The 14,893-nt window shown below is 41.8% G+C and overlaps 1 protein-coding gene across 4 annotated transcripts in view; it reads right to left on the reverse strand.

The window, feature by feature from the left end:
- Nucleotides 1-6: 6 nt before the first annotated feature.
- The window catches only part of Armcx5 (armadillo repeat containing X-linked 5), a 49,378-nt gene continuing 34,491 nt past the window's right edge, over nucleotides 7-14,893 (reverse strand). For 3 of the 4 annotated variants that reach the window (XR_008720228.1, XR_008720226.1, XR_008720225.1), the window contains one exon: nucleotides 7-103. The gene's annotated coding sequence lies outside the window, so the exon portion shown is untranslated. Of the gene's footprint in view, nucleotides 104-626; nucleotides 915-14,893 lie in introns of those variants that run through there. The other variant, XR_008720227.1, reaches the window with a different exon arrangement.

Consider the following 14,893-nt stretch of genomic DNA (forward strand, 5'->3'; position numbering starts at 1 on the left):
CTGCCTGCACTGTTCCTGAGTTTCACCAACCTCCAGAGATCAGAGACAGTCTCCTTGATGCCTTCTCTCCTTTCCTGCAGAAACGAACAGCCTTAAAGCAGGCCTGTGGACAAAGAGGTGAAAATGTAAGCCACCAGGAATTGATGGCAGCAGCTGATCTTATGGAGAAGCACAACTCCAAGGAAAAGGACCAGATCGTGTGTCCTTGCGCACTTAGGGTCCTACTGCTGGAAGGTTCTTGTTTGATTTAGTCTGGCTGCAGGGTTCTTGAGGTAACACCTCCTCTTGATGTCATACTCATTAGTCCCGTCTGCAATTTTGAGGACTCATCGCTAGGTGGCGACATTTCCTTGCCTTGCGCAGCAAAAAATGGGGGAGCTGCTCAGCACATTCTAGAAAGCAGGTTCTGAAGTGGTCCTGGGATTTATGACTCCGTCATCATCCCCAACGCATCTTTTCAGACCCCAGATTTGGGAGGGAGGGGAAGGGCAGTGGGGAAAGGACCCGCAAGGCTGTGAAAATGAGATTAGGAGATACCAATGAATGCCCCACCTGTTCGGGTCTGTCACCCCCACCCTTTTCGCATCTCCACTCACTGTCTGGTGCCCACTCCCATTGCCACACACCTCCAGAAATCCACGCCATTTTCCTGTTCCTCTTTTCTCAAGCCTCTGGTCTACAGATGCTCACTGTGGCCTGTCAGAATACGCCAAACCTACCCTGCAGACAGGAGACTTTGCCATCAAGCAGGAGCCTGTGAGAAGTGACAGCACCCAGGATGCAGGGTACCAGGACCCCTCTCCTGAGCCAGATCAGAACCCTAGTAACTGAGGCGACTCACCACCCACCAGCTGAGCTGGCCCCGGAGCTGGTTACCCACCCTGCACCCAACCCCCTGGGCTCCCAGCTTGTTGCCCCCCCCGCCCCCCCCCCCCCGAACTCCTGAATCGCCATTTCTCCCGCAGCTGTCTCCCTTGGACCTGTCGACTCCCGGCGTGACCCCACCCCCACCACACACTCCCGCGTCATTTCTTCTGCAGCTACCTAGCCCATAACCCTTACAGGGCCCAGACACTGTGGAGGGCGGGACACAGGCACCTGGAAAACCAACTGCCATGCTCTGCCAGCCTCCAGACTATCACATCCAGTCGCTCCAGCGGCTCCCTGCGCCAGCTCCCCGGCCCGGGATACCGCCTCCTCCTCACTGCCCGTGGTCTCTGGGGCACTGCGCCCTACTCCAGGGAGCAGCCACGACCGGCGCAGCCACGACCCGCTCGCCTCCACCGGACTGTCAGGGCCCGGCAGTGGTCCGCAGTGCGCGACCGACCGCCCAGAGCCCTCGACACACTCCCACTTGCCTGGCCAGGCGCACGGCCCAGCGCTCTGGGCTCTCCCGCGTCCCCCGTCTGCTCCTGGCTGCCCTCAGTCCTCCGCAGCTCCTCTCACCGGGCTCTGACTGCTTTGAGTGCGTGTGGAACGGCAGAGATGCGTCCCGCCCCCACGCCTCTGCACCAAAGGGGCAGGGGCTGCGCAGGATGCGGCAGGCAGAGCTCGCCTAGAGGGTGTCGGGAAGGGGGCGGAGGGATATGTCGCCAGGCTCGACGCCCCCTCCTGGACCCACAGTAGTTCCGACTCGGAGTGGGCGGAGCCAGAGACAGCCTCACTCCACTTGGAGGGGTGGGTTGCACCACTGGGCTTCAGAAGACCCCTGTTTACACTAGCCAGAGACCACCACCAATTTTTTTGGCGCCACTACACTGTTTGGGATGTCTGAGGGATAGGGTCTATGAGGGCTTTGGTGGGAAGGTTGGAACTACAGGGAGGAGGAGGTCTGCAGTTTGGGAGCGGGAGGAAGCAGCGGATGGATACTGTACATCTTCAGAAGGAGGACAGTATCTGCTTCTGCCTGTATTCCCTGTCTGCTCCCGCCTCCACTTCCCCCACTTTTCTGACGCCAGTGGAAGTGGAGGGGGGCTGTTAGTACTGCAGTCTGAGAGGGGACAGGTGACCTAGCAACAGCCAGTCATTTGGTTACTTTTGGTTCTTTTGTTGTTGTTGTTGTTTTGTTTTGTTTTTTTATAAACTGGTTCATACCACCATGTAGAGAAAGGCACGTCTATCTCTAAGGGATTCGAGGTACGGGCTTCCATTACATCACTCATCACTGTCCCTCTTCCAAAAGGAAGAACAAACTATATACATCCTGGCCTTGTAAATCAACCTCAGATTTGAGCCAACAGTCATTATTTTTTGTCACACTGTGTGTGGTGGTGGTGGTGGTGTGTATGTGTGTGTGTGTGTGTGTGTGTGTGTGTGTGTGTGTGTGTGAGAGAGAGAGAGAGAGAGAGAGAGAGAGATATGTAAACATGTTATTTGGCCATTGAGAATTGAGATTTCAGATGGAACTAAGGCTGTTAACAGTGGAATTTTGCACAAAATTATGCTAGATCATTTTAGCCAATGTAACTGCAAAGGTACTTAGGTGTGTCTGGCAGAGGTGTAAGAGTTTTATCTCAGGGAAGCAGCACTGGGAAAACAAAATAAAACCAGATCAGACATTGTTGATGTACAAAATGAAAAATGCCAGGACCCATGGACTGCAAGCTGTTTGCAGAAGCTATAAAAGATTCTTCCTAGAAATCCCTGAAGTAAAGGAGCTGTTAGATTTAACATAGTAAGACCTTTTCTGCATCCAGTGTTGTGGTAATAAGTCTGTCACATTCTAAGGCACTAAATTTATACCAATTGTGATAGCAGGAACGAAATATATGCACACCATTCTTAGGCATAATTTCAACACCCTTAACTACCTTTACTGTACATCAATGCCCAGGAAAACTCACTTTGTATTTCAGGTTTCACCAGCATTAACACCAACCTTCTACTTTACAGTATAGCTAAACATTTGCTCACATTTGTGGAGGTTTAATGCCTTTTTTGTTACTGTGGTACTCCTGAGGATTGAACTCAGGTCCCTAAGTATGCTAAACAAGCAATCTACCAGGAAACTGTATGTACAACACTGTTCAAACATTGGGGAAATTGGTCTCATCAAGTTCCCCAGATTGACCTTCAGTTACCATGCAGCCCAAGCTGTCTTCAAACTTAGAATTCTGTTTCAGATTCCAGAGGACCTGGAATTATATGTGCTCTGACACCATCTGGCCCTGGGCTTTTAATGAAAGGGAGACTTTTGATGACTGCTTCTATTTCTTTGGGGGATATAGGATTATTCAACATTTCCCTGATCTTGATTTAATTTTGGTAAATGGAATCTATCAGGAAAGTTGTCCATTTCCTTTAGATTTTAAAATTTTGTGGCATATAGGCTTTTTTATTAAGACCTAATGATTGTTTGGATTTCCTCAGTGACTGTTATGTCCCACTTTTGATTTCTGATTTTGCTGATTTGGATAGTTTCTCATTGCCTTTTAGTTAGTTTGGCTAAGGGTTTGTTTATCTTGTTGATTTTCTCAAAGAACCAGCTCTTGGTCTCATTTATTCTTTGAATTGTTTTCTTTGTTTCTAATTCATTGATTTCAGCTCTGAGTTTGAGTATTTCTACTCCTCTTAGGTGTGTCTACTTCTGCATTTTTTGGTGTCCCATAATTTTGGGTTAGTTGTGCCTTCATTTTCACTGAATTTTAGAAAGTCTCTAATTTCTTTTTTCATTTCTTCCCTGACCAAGCTGCATTGAGTAGAGAGTTGTTTAGTTTCCATGTGTATGTAGGCTTTTTGTTATTTCTGTTGTTATTTCTGTTCTGTTCTGTTGTTGTTCTGTTCTGTCTAGTTTTGGGCCATGGTGGTTGGTTAGGAGACAAGGGATTATTTAGATCTTCTTGTATCTGTTGAGGCTTGCTTTATGAACGAATATATGGTCAATTTTTGAGAAGGTTCCATGAGGTTCTGAAAAGAAGGTATATTCTTTTGGGTTTCAGTGAAAAGTTCTGTAGAGATTTTATTAGGTCCTTCTGATTTAGCACCTCTGTAAGTATCATTATTTCCCTATTTAGCTTCTGTCTGGATGATCTTTCCTTTAGTGACAGTGGAGTGTTGAAGTCTCCCACTATTAAGGTGTTGGGATCAATGTGTGATTTAAGCTTTAATTATTTTTCATTTACAAATGCAGGTGCTCTTGTATTTCAGGCATAGATGTTCAGAATTGTGATGTCCTCAAGGTGGATTTTTCCTTTGATGAGAATGAAGTGTCCCTCCTCATCTTTTTTGATTAATTTTAGTTAAAAGTCTATTTTATTAGATATTAGGATAGCTACCCTAGCTTGTTTTCTGGGTCCATTTGTTTGAAAAACATTTTTTCAGCCTTTTACTCTGAGGTAGTGTTCATCTTTGTGGCAGAGGTGTTTCTTGGATGCAACAGAATGTTAGATCCCGTTTCCACAACCACTCTGTTAGTCTGTTTCTTTTTATTGCAGAGTTGAGTCCACTGAGGTTTATAGATAATAGTGACCAGTTCCTTTTATTGTGGAGTTGGTGGTGCTACTGTGATTCATTGCTTCTTTTCTTTTAATTCTTTGTTGTGGAGTTATCTGTATCCTATATTTTCTTGGGTATAGTTTTTTTTTTTTTTTTTTTTGGTTTGAATGGAGTTTTCCTTCTAGTATCTTCTGTAGGGCTGTTTGCTGTGTAGATATTGCTTAAATTTAGTTTTCTCATGAAATATTTTGTTTTCTTCATCTATGTTGATTGAAAGCTTTGCTGGGTATAGTAGTCTGGGTTGGCATTTATGGTCTCTTAGTCTGCATGACATATGCCCAGGCCCTTCTGCCTTTCATAGTTTCTGTTGAGAAGCCTGGTGTGATTCCGAAAGGTTCACCTTTAAATGTTACTTGGCCTTGTTTCCTTACTGCTTTTAATATTTTTTTTCTTTATTCTGTAGAGTTAGTGTTTTGACTACTATGTGATGTAGGAAGTTTCTTTTCTGGTCTAGTCTATTCGGTGTTCTGTAGGCCTCTTTTATGTTATGGACATTTCAAGTTGGGAAAATTTTCTTCTATGATTTTTTTAAAAAATATTTTCTGGACCTTGGAGCCTGGAATCTTCTTTTTTGTCTATTCTTATTTTTCTTAGATTTTTGTCTTTTCATGGTGTCCTTGATTTTTTGGATGATTTATGTTCGGAACTTTTCCGATTTTACTTTTCTGAATTTCAGCAAGTGTGTATTCTACCCCTGAGATTCTCTCTTCCATCTCTAGCATTCTATTAGTGATGCTTACCTTTGTGGTTCCTGATCTTTTCTCTCTAGCTCCAGGGTTTTCTCTGTTTTTTTGTATTGATTCGAATTCTGTTTCCATGTCTTGCACCATTTCCTTCATCTGTTTGAATGTGGTTTTCTGTCTTTCCATGATAGCCTCTATTTTTTGTTCATTTCCTCTCTATATGCCACTACTTGTGCCTCCAAAATTGGTGAGTGGATGGGCAGCTCAAGCCAGAACACTGACATTGAGGCTTCCTGGGCAAGAGGGGACAACCTGTGAGCTGAGACCATCTGGATCCATTTGGATCCAGACATCCTGGATGTCTTAGGATGACTCAGGCAAATATTCAATCCCCCTGCACTTCCCTTTGAAGGGCCTCCCTCCTCAGCAGAGGGTGCCCTCAGTGCCTGCTGCTCCAGGGACAGACCTCCCTGCTCTGTAACTGAGACAGCAGAGGCAGGCCTCCCAGTTCCTCAGCAGGGTTACTATAGGGGCCTCCCAGGTCTTCGGGTGGCTGTACAGGCTTCCCAGAGCCTATGAGTTCTGTGGCTGTGGTGGGTGGCTGTTCGTACCTCCCAGTGGGCCACTGCACTGGCCTCCCAGGTCTGCATGCCACTGTACAGGCTTCCCAGGGCCTCCCAGGGGGCAACTGTACCAGCTCCCATATCTGTAGCAGCAGCAGGCAGCTGTATGGACCTGCCAGGACCTCCCACTGGGCAGCTGTATCAGCTTCCCAGGTCTGTGGCAGCAGTGGCAGGGTGGCAGCTACCCTAACAGAAACCTCCATGCTCCCTGACTGAGACAACACAGGTGGCTGCCCCAAATAAGGGTCTCCCTGCCCAGCAGACAAACAGTGGAAACCAGGGAGCTTACAGATCTCCCACATTCTCATTTACCCCTGCAGGCCCAAATCTGAGAGTCGAGAACAGGGGGAACCCCTGTGCTTTCTGATTAGGCCTGCTAGCGAGTAAGTGCGCCTTCAAGTGAGTGCTTGCAGAACCCCAGATCCATGTCCCTCTAAGCCAGCAGCCAGACATCAGATCCCTCCCACCCACACACCCACTGTGGGCAACATAGGGATCCTTGGGACAGTTTCTCAACATTGAAGCCCCTGTTCTGTAGGTTTACCAGTGGAGTCCAGGCAAACAATTCCTGGAGCCCAGACAGATCTGAATACAAGGAAGACAGTATGACAGGCCTGTAGGCCACTGAGGTACTCAGGGCACCTACACATGCACATTGAGCCCACAAACAATGCCAACACCTGCACCCCTTCCTGGGCTTAAGCCCCGTATTCCAGGCATCTATACACTCTAACACCCGGTCTTTCAAGGCACACTTCCATGCACAATCCTGTGCTTGCTTGCCCCCACTTTTGCAGCTGTGCCTGAGACCAACAAAAATCAGGACATCATGGCTTCACCAACAACCCCCAAAATCAGTGGACATGCTCATTCATTGGAAACATAGGAAATTATCTCAATTCTAGGCTTATCCAGATATTAGAGGCATGTTGGTATACTATTCTTATGGAATGTACCCTTGTTCATTCAAATGCTGATTTCTCTACCCCACTATCTGGATTCAATCCAGACACTGCATTCCTTTCTTTCTCAAGTTTATGTAAACATGACACAATTTGTTCTCTGTATTGTCAATAAAACAACCAGCCCCAATGCTGAGCAATGGAGAGAATAAGGTGGGACATCCTGTTCCAAAGGGGAGGAGAAAGAAGCAGGAGAGTAGAGGAGAGGTTGACAGGAGAGAATTTGGAACCACTGGAGAGATGAACTGGATCTAAGATATGACTAAAAGCAAGTATAATGGGTAAAATCTGAATAGTAGGAAACTATGCAGGTTTGGAGATTTAGGATGGAGTAATCATTGCCCAGCATTGTGTTCTAGGTTAATTAAATAAATCCTAGTCTCTGTGTGGTGATTTGGGTATACAGCTGGATTAAGAATAACTGCTGTTTTACTCTAAATAAATCAATAATAAGTATTTATATACACAACAAATGGCACCCAACTAATCTAAGTATCCACACCCTTTAAATCATACTTTAACATAATTTGATTGGGGGAATGAGCTCCAAGTGATACAACCCAAACTTAAAACCTTAAAACTCCCAGGTCGGTTCCTGTCTCTTTAAGAGAGAATCTTAAACAGGCCTAGGAGCAAAAGACAGCCTCCTGTAGGCCGACCTGAGATTTAACATAACAAAACTGGCTGCTGCTACAGTCTAACAGGAGGGGGACACAAGCATGGCTCCCCTATACTATGGCTGGCTGGACGCATCTCAGAAAGAAAGGAACTGGAGGCACAGACCTCTATATAGATCATGGTCTAAAACTGCATCTAAAATAAAAAATGCCATGGCAGAGGGTGTTTTAATCCCTTTCAGCTTTGTTTTGGTTGTCATAGTCATAGATCTGGTTGCAATATGTTTAATGGTGATGGCTCTTCTCCATGCCTTCTCCAAGAAAGTTCAAGGAAAAAATGAGGAAAAAAAAAACAATGAATAGAATACTAAATTACAGACAAAACTCTTCCTAATAAGAATTTGATTAATAATGGCTAAAAATCAAAGCTCTGGTTGCAAGATACTTGTCAGCTCTTTCTGGTAAAGGGTCCACCACTTCACTGTAACAACAACTAAATTCCAAAATATAACCAACTGGGCTTTGCTTGTTACAACCTAAATTAGCACAACTGACTCCAAACTTAAAATTTTCTAGTCTCTTTGCTTGATTTTCATTTAAGGCTTTGAATTACAGTGATATTGATTTCAGAAAAATATTTTAACAAGTTGGTGAAGGCACATGCCTTTAATCCCAACACAAAGTAAAAAGAAACAAGCAGATCTCTGAGTTCCAGATCAGCCCAATTTACATAATAAAAGCCAGGGTGGCAACTGCTGCTGTTTAGCCATTTGCAGAGATAAGGCTAAAATTCAAAATGACAAAATTTTCCTTAAGATTACCATGTAAGTTCTTTTTCTTAGTAATAGATGTTATGTCCTTACTCTTCTAAAGTAAATGGATTCTAAATATCTTCTAAAAAATGGATTCATATCAATTTTAGGTTTATGTAAGGAAAGGTGATATCACACTGCTCTAAAAAGGTTAGCCAATCCCAAAAACTAGTACTTCCACAAAAGGACATTTTTGGCTTAAGAAGTATGTTCTTTTGGTCAATGTAAGAACTCAAATTTAGGCTGGGAGACAAACATGCAAACTGCATGTCTCCCACATCAAAAAAACCTTTTAAATGCTGACTAGATTAAGCTCTGGAAACTGGCTTATCCTTTCGAAAGTGAGACATTTTCACGGGGGACAAATGTTGGTCATGCCTGATGCAAAAAAGACACAGGGGGCTTACAGGTGGCAAAGTACACTCCAGCCTATTTAAGTGCTAAAAACTCAAAAATTATAATTCATATGTATAAAAGGTGGAACTGTCCATCCCATATAAAAAAGGGAGCAACCCAAAGATAGCCACAACCAATGTAAAAATCCAGGTACAAGATGCGTAGGATATGCTTAAATACTAAAGGTAAAAGAGAGTTTATATAAAGTTTGGCTATAAAGGCTTAACTGCCTGTTTTGTATGAAAAAGGGGCAAGCCAAAAAATAGCCACAACCAATGTAGAAACCGAGGTATAAGATGTCTAGGGTATGCTTAAATTTTAAAGATAAAAGGAAGTTTATATAAAATGTGGTTATACAGAGATAACTGCCCATTCTGTATAAAAAGGGTGATAGGACAAAAATAGCTACAACATCTATAAAAAATAAACCTAGGCCTAAACCTCTAAACAGGCACAAGATGCCTAAGGTATGCTTAAACTCTAAATTAAAAAGAAGTTTATATAAAATTTACTTAAAACATGCATTTTCTATTACTCAAGACAACCAGTTTGTCTCTCTAATGGGAGATTTGTCTCTCCCTCTCTCGGGAGACAAATAACAGCTAGGCCTAATACAACAGGAGCCCAAGAAACCAAAAAAGATATTTTGATCTATACAACCTTGTTTTGATTTCAACATGATAATGATTGTATGCTCAATAATAATGGTAACTTATATTACTGATCCCTTTACATGGGAACAACTTTGAAACTGACTGAGACAAAAAATGCCTCTAGCCAGAACTCCAACAATACATGTCCAATAACTCCAACAATACATGTCCAATAAATCCTTGGCTATAATATCCTCAAAATTTATTAGGCCATTCTTTTAATTGGCATAGATAATACTGGTTTACAGGTTAGTTTCATCCTGAGCACCTCATACATTTTTAATTTTAGAACTGTGTAATGCTTGTGAGAAATTATATGTTTGCAGAACAAAAGGAATGGATACCAGAGACGCTGGATCAAACCTCACAATATTCATCCTTACAGCATGCTGAGACACTGACATATCTGTTCCAAGATCTTGCATGTTCCAGCATTCTGCTTATTCCTGCCTCAACTGATACCTATAATCTCAGCATTTGAGGCAGAGAGCAAAGGCAGTAGGATCACCACGTTTGATGTTCAAGACCAGCCTGACTTATTCACTGAATGCTAGACCAATCAGGGCTACATAGCATGATTTTCTATCTCAAAATAACAGAAAGACAGAGAAGGGGAAGAAGAAGAAAAATGGTGTGAAGTGATTCTTCACAGGGAAACAGCCAGAAAACAATGTCCTTAGCCCATGAACAATGCTATATCCTCAGGAAGCACAGCTGTTCTAATAGCAGCATTGGGGTTAGGAATCTTCTTTGTCCTACTTCTAGCAAAAGTCCTCAACTATACATTTGTCATAATAAAGGCATATTTCTAAGTAATCTCAGAAATAACTATTTCCAAATAAACTCTAAAGCACTTTACTGTGTAGTTGACATAAGGATAAAATGTATCCTAAACAAAAGAAAACATTCTCTTCTCCAACATGGCTTAAAGGATTGACTACTACTTAGTTCTGCAATCATATAGACTCTGTATAGGGGTGTTGTTTGGAAAATACAAGGGAACAGATGGAGGCACTTAAGTGCCTGGCAAGAAAGCTAATAATGGCATCAGCAGCTGCAAGAATCATGGCAAAAATCACTGAAATTCCAAATATGGGAAATACGCCTTGAAAAGTTTACAATTATAGGAACTGAGGAGGTGAGTTAATTAGCTTTGTATGGATAAGAAATTCTAAGTGTACACAAATTAAAGAAAGTAATATAAATGAACAGAATGAGAAATTACTTTTCAAAATACAAAGTGTGAGAAGTCTCTATTACTTTTTTGGTGGTTCTTATTATCTAACTGTGACTTTCTGTTTCTTCATGAGAAGACCACATAATGGCCTGCATTCAGCAAGCAAAATGGGAAAAGATAGAATAGAAGTAATTCTCCTTCTTAAAATCCTTGGTCAGGAAATGCTCTTATCATTTCTACTCACATTCAACAGACTGGATCTAGTAATCCCCTTTCCATTTTCATGTCACATATATTATCCTGTTTTTAATTCTCCCCAAACCTTTCATTTTCTCATGTCTCCCCTTCTTGTTTACTACCCTACGCTCATATCCTCCCCAAACATTAATGTATACAGATAAAGAAATTTAAATCTGGAGTCCACACAGGAAAAAAAAAAACACACAACCAGTAGCTTTCTTGAAATAATTCAATTTTAAAAGATAACATGTAGGGCAGCAAAATATCAGAAAGTAAAGACACTTGCCCTTGGGCTTAAGGACTTGGGTTCCATACTTGAAATCCACATGGTGAAGGGAGAGAATCAACTATGAAAGTTGTGCTCTAACCTTCACTGAATAACTTGCTCTATACCAGGCTGGCTTTGAATTCAGATCTGCTCGCCTCTGTCTCCTGGATTAAAGGTGTGTTTGTATTCCAGCTGGATCACACAGACCTAGAAGGTTTTTGGATGGGATCTCTTGCCAGAGCAGCTATGTCATGAATTAAAATTCCACCCCCTCTCTCTTGCTCTCTCACTCACTCTCTCAGACAACATGCTTGAATCTAATTACATGACATCTGGAAATGGTAACACATGGAGACAGGGCTTGGGGTAATGTTTACTTAGCATACAAAGAATCTTCAGTTCTATTTCCAACACATCAAGAAAAGTGAGTATTTTTCCAGGCATGAAGATGCATTTCTGTAACACCACAGAAACAGGAGGATCATTACAAAGCAAGTTCCATGCCAACAAAGTCTACATAGTTAGGTCTTCCGTGTTTCAATAAAAATAAACAAAACAAGCAAAAAGTAAGTGGTGCCATGGATCCAGTTACAGAAAAACAGAAGTATTTTAGATAGAGCAGTGAGGTATTCTGTATGATATTATAATGGTAGACATATGTTGCTATATTATGTATTTGTCCAAACCAACAAAATGTATAAAACCATGAGTGAATCCTAATGTAGAGTTTGGGTGATGATGCTGTTTTAACATAGAGTCATTAAGTATACCAAATGTACCCCCATTGTTGTCAGTTGGGGATGAATAAGTACAGAAATACAAAGTATATGGATATTTCTGTTCTTTCCACTAACTTCTGCTGTGAACATAAAACTTGTCTTAAAAATAATTTTGAAATAAACTCCTTTCTACCAAAATAGTTTCATCAGTACTGAAACATGCTAAATTGGCTCCCATATGAAAATAAAATTTTCCTATAACCATATCATTCAGTAGCTACTTGTCCCATTCCTCTTATCTCTTTTGCTGCAAACATCCTAGCATAGCTTTTGTAGTGATACCACCTTCTTTCTTTTAAAACTACTCAACTAATTGATCTCCAACATCAAACAGTTTCACCATTCCATTGCAAGTGCTTTCATCCAGACTGTCAAGTCTTTACGTTGGGAAAGCAAAAAGGAGGATAGATCTACCATCATAGTCATCACATAATTTACAATCTGAATCATGACCCTTCTGAGAGTAAAATGTATGTTGTTAAATAAATACTTGTTAAACCAGCATAAACTAAAACCTAAGCTATCTGGTCACTTTATTAGTCACTATTGTTAAATATCATTGATTATTCCATCTTTGAAATACCTTCACTTAATTTCCAAGAGAGCAAAGGTTTCTCATTTATTTCTACTTTATTGGCTATTCCTGGCCAAACTATCTTCATAGCTTTCTTTGGCTTTGCTAGTTCATTCCCATCTTGTGTACTTCAATGCTAAAATGCCATTCTTTGAAAGTCTTCCCTTACTGTCCAACATTATTTACATCCCTTAGTTATTACATCCATTCTTATAACTTTAAATATATTGTTTAAATATATCTCTACTGATTTAAATATATCTCTACTTTGGTACTTCCTAAATTTCTATATAGTTTGGACCTCCCTCAAAAAGCTGAGAAGCACATGTCCAACTGACTGTTTTCAATTTGCATGTAGATAGCTAAAAGGCATTTCAAACTCAGCATGTTCTGAACCGAGCTCCTGATCTCTCCAATGTCTGTTCCTGGCAGTCTTCATTCATCTCATTAAGTGACTTCCCTATTCTGAGCCATTCAGCATCTGAATTATTGATTCTACATTCCTACTTTATATTCAATCTACTTACAAAAGCCATTTGCTTTCCCTTCAAAATCTTTTTTAAAGGTGGACACTACCACCATTTCTGAAACCAACTCCTCATTCAAAACCGAAATGATCACTGTGTGAAACATTGTTGTTTTATAATTACTAGTAATTCTCTGAAATTCATTCATGTTTCCCTAAAGTATATTGTCTTAGTTAGGGTTTTATTGCAGAGACACCATAACCACAGCAACTCTTGTAAAAGAAAACATTTAAGTGGCATTGGTTTACAGTTTTAGAGTTATAGTTCATTATCACCATGGCTGGAAGCACGGTGGCATGCAGGAAGACATGCTGCTGATGAGGAAGCTGAGAGTTCTATATTAGCAGGCATCAAGAAGTGAATGTCATACTGAGCATGGCTTGAACATCAGAGACCTCAAAGCTTGCCCCTAGTAACCGCTTCCTCCAGCTGTACCTCTAGCTTCCTTGCAAGCCTACACCTACTCCAAGAAGACCTTACCTCCAAATAGTGCCACTCCCTATGGGCCTATGGGGGCCATTTTCATTCAAACCATCACATACATTTTTTTTTTCACAGAGTAGCAAGGATCATCCTTAAAAAAAGTATTGCAGATTAAAGTGATGCGTTTGTCAAAACCTCATAATGGTTTTCAGTAAGTCTCAGAATAAAATCCAAGCTCCTTTTCACAGTGAATCTGTATCTTACATGGTTTGGCTCTTTTCTCACACATTAAAATAAGCTCTGTTCACTGATTTTTTTTTTTTTTTGCCTTCTTCATTCTTTTCTATAGTGCTGGGGATGGAGTCCAGGGTTTTGTACATGCTAAGCAATCAGTTCTACTATTCACCAGCCACTGATGTCTTTATTTTAGCCACACCAATCATGTTACTGTTTTTAAATGTCCTCAGAAAGACTCCACCCAACAGTTTTTCATAAGTGAAGACTTAGCATTTGGAAAAAACCCAACTTTAAGTAAAACCAATTTCAAGTGAACCTATTGCAAAGGCACACAAAAATGTTTATCAATTATAATTGTACACAGAGAACAAACTGACAAAATTAGTATCAGAAATCTTAAAGAGGGATGGATATTACAAATGGTCAGCCTTAAAGGACAAATTACATAGCTGAAGCTTAACTAGCAGAGGTCGGTCACTGTAAATTAAAAAAAACAAACAAAAAGCAAACAATAATGCATGACAAAATATACAATGAATTATAACACAAGGTTAGATAAACTGGAGACCTATGACAGGGTAGGCTCCTGGGAGGATATGAGCATGATTTTAGCTGACATTCCTAGTAACAGGGATCACAGAGACTGAAGAGGCCACCCTCTAGCTAGACACAACTCCCAATGGAGGGAGGGGATCACCAACCCATCCACAAAACTTCAACCCAAAATTTATCCCTACAGGAAGTGTAGGGATAAAGATAAAGCAGAGACTGAGGGAATGGCCAACCAATGCCCGGCCCAACCGGAGACCCACCCCATCAGAAACAGCCAACCCCTGACACTATTAAAAATACCCTGCTATGCTTTCAGACAGGAGCCTACCATAGCTGTCCTCTGAGAGGCTCCATCCAGCAGCTGATAGAAACAGATGCAGAGACCCACAGCCAAACCTTGGGGGGAGCTCAGGGAACCTTGTGGAAGAGTGGGCAAAAGGATAGAAGTATCCAGAGAAGATAAGAGTGCCACAGGAAGACCAATAGAGCCAATTAATCAGGGCCTAGAGGGGGTCTATAGACACTGAAGCACCAGCCAATGACCATCCATGGCCTGGACCTAGGCCCCTTACACAGATGTAGCTGATGGCCAGCTAGGTCCTCATATGGGTCTCCTGGTAAGGGGAATGGGGGCTGACTCTAACATGGGCTCTGTTGCCTACTTTTCAATCACTTTCTCCTGGTGGAGCTACCTTGCCAGGCCACAGGGGAAGATGATTTGCTCAGTGCTGATTCAACTTGATATACTGGGGTGGGTGGGTAAGGGGAGCTACCTTTATTTGAGGAGTAGGGGAGGGGGGATAAGAGAAAGAAGGAGGGAGGGTAGGACCTGGAGGAGAGGAGGGAGGGAGCTACAAGGATGTAAAATGAATAAAT

This window comes from Psammomys obesus, unplaced genomic scaffold, assembly GCF_907164565.1.
Source record: "Psammomys obesus unplaced genomic scaffold, mPsaObe1.curated_primary_1811, whole genome shotgun sequence".
NCBI lineage: Eukaryota > Metazoa > Chordata > Mammalia > Rodentia > Muridae > Psammomys > Psammomys obesus.